We start from the raw sequence: 2,801 nt of genomic DNA on the forward strand, positions 1-2,801 counted from the left end.
CAACGTTAGGTCATTCTCCAGGCTAGAGTCAACACCAACGGCTGGGCACTCAATCAGGGCAGGAGGTGAACAAGCTATTCTTCCTCCTCACAACACGTCAAGGTGAAATAATAGCTGTAATGGTGAAAATTTAGCTTTTTTCCCAGACGCCACACGGTCCACACAGCTGGTCATGACGCCGTCGTGTGAGCCGACTGAAGAAGAAAACTATTTTTCAAAAAAATTTTACAACACTGCAAATGAGATAGGCTTCATATTATTTATGAATCAGTGTATACCATGTCCTTCTACATATTTTACTATATAATGTAATTTCAATTAACAGTACGATGTGAGTGAAAACTGTTGTATGACATGCAACAGTACATAGTAACTGATGATCAATCAGTGGGTCGTACTGCAGGAAACGAGTATGTAAAACAAAATAAAATATAATATATATATATATATATATATATATATATATATATATATATATATATATATATATATATATATATATATATATTAAAATAATAAATAATAAACATATAATAAATTTTTCAAATAAGTTAAAACTAGCATGGTGATGTTCACCTGGTCAATGGGGAGATGTTCAAAGCCATATACCAGGTGATATGGTGTGAATCCTGTGCCCTTCTGCTTCTGTGTTTTCATGCTATATGCAATTTGTTCGATGTAGTTGGGCCAGTTTCTCCAACTTTTGTTGGCCAACTTCGTAAGCCTAGTCTTGAAGGTCCGGTTCGTCCTCTCGGCCAAGCCATTCGTTTAGGGATGGTATGCTGATGTGATGCTCCTCTTGATGCCGAAAGCCTTGCACAGCTCATCATTCAGCTAAAACACGATTATTTATTAGTTTAAACTTTAAAACATAAAATGCCATCTAAAAACAAGGACTTCCTATATTCAATGTTAATCTTTCATTTTTTTGGAAAAGCTAATATTTCAAGCATTCAACCCACAGACATACTGCCAGTGTCTTTCATGTTACCCACATCCATTAAGAGTTTACCAGTGTAGGGAATGAAGGAGTGAAGATACTGGTTAACTCTTGCATTAGGAAGATGGACAGAATAGGGATGAGAAGAAGTAGAGAGTCTTGTGCAGCGAGGCCGCAGGAGGGGAAGGCATGCAGTTAGCAAGTTCAGAAGAGCAGACAGCATGCAAACAGCGGTAGAAGACAGATAAAGATGCAACATTGCGGCGGTGACTTAAAGAATCAAGACAGTCAGTTAGAGGAGAAGAGTTGATAAGACGAAAAGCTTTAGATTCCACCTTGTTTAGTAAAGCTGTGTGTGGATCCCCAGACATGAGAGCCATACTCCATACACGGGCGGATAAGGCCCTTGTACAGAGCAAGCAGCTGGGAGGGAGAGAAAAATGGACGAAGACGCCATAGGACACCTAACTTCTTGGAAGCTGATTTAGCAAGAGTAGAGATGTGAAATTTCCAGTTTAGATTTTTAGTGAAGGATAGACCGAGTGTGTTTAATGTAGAGGAGAGGGGAAGTTGAGTGTTATTGAAGAAGAGAGGATAGTTGTCTGGAAGGTTATGTCGAGTAGATAGTTGTAGAAATTGAGTTTTGAGGCATTGAACAAAACCAGGTTTTCTCTGCCCCAATCAGAAACAAGTGAAAGATCAGAAGTTAGGCGTCCTATAGCATCTCGCCTTGAGTCATTTAATTGTTGTTGGGTTGGGCGTCTGTTGAACGCTGTTGAATAATGCAGGGTGGTATCATCAGCATAGGAGTGGATAGGGCATTGAGTCAGATTTAGGAGATCATTGATGAATAATAGAAAGAGAGTGGGTGATAGGACAGAACCCTGTGGAACACCACTGTTGATAGTTTTAGGGAAGAACAGTGACCGTCTACTACAGCAGCAATAGAACGATCGGAAAGGAAACTGGAGATGAAGGTACAGAGAGAAGGATAGAATCCGTAGGAGGGTAGTTTAGAAATTAAAGATTTGTGCCAGACTCTATCGAAGGCTTTCGATATGTCAAGGCCGACAGCAAAGGTTTCACCGAAGTCCCTAAAAGAGGATGACCAAGATTCAGTTAGGAAAGTAAGAAGATCACCAGTAGATCTGCCTTTACGGAAACCATACTGGCAATCAGAGAGAAGGTTGTGAGCTGATAGATGCCTCATTATCTTCCTATTAAGGATAGACTCAAAGGCTTTAGAAAGGCAGGAAATCAAAGCTATAGGGCGGTAGTTAGAAGGATTGGAGTGGTCACCTTTTTAGGGACAGGTTGAATGTGAGCAAACTTCCAGCAAGAAGGATAAATAGAAGTAGAGACACAGATGAAAGAGTTTGACCAGGCAGTGAGCGAGTTCGGAAGCACAGTTTTTGAGAACAACAGGAGGGACTCCATCCGGACCGTAAGCCTTCCGAGAATCAAGGCCAGAGAGGGCCAGGAAAACGTCTTTATAAAGAATTTTAATTTTAGGGATGAAGTAGTCAGAGGGTGGAGGAGTAGGAGGAATATGCCCAGAATCATCCAAAGTTGAGTTGGTAGCAAAGGTTTGAGCGAAGAGTTCAGCTTTAGAAAAAGAAGAGACAGCTGTAGAGCCATCTGGATGAAGTAAAGGAGGGAAAGACGAAGAAGTAAAGTTGTTAGAGATATTATTGGCTAGATGCCAGAAATCTCGAGAGGAGTTAGAATTGGAAAGACTTTGACATTTTCTATTGATGAAAGAGTTTTTAGTAAGTTGGAGAATAGATTTGGCATGATTACGGGCAGATTATGGACAGATACCACCTTGTATGCACACATCTATGCAATAATCAATACATCT

This window comes from Portunus trituberculatus, unplaced genomic scaffold (genome assembly GCF_017591435.1).
Source record: "Portunus trituberculatus isolate SZX2019 unplaced genomic scaffold, ASM1759143v1 PGA_scaffold_413__1_contigs__length_259272, whole genome shotgun sequence".
Taxonomy (NCBI): Eukaryota; Metazoa; Arthropoda; class Malacostraca; order Decapoda; family Portunidae; genus Portunus; species Portunus trituberculatus.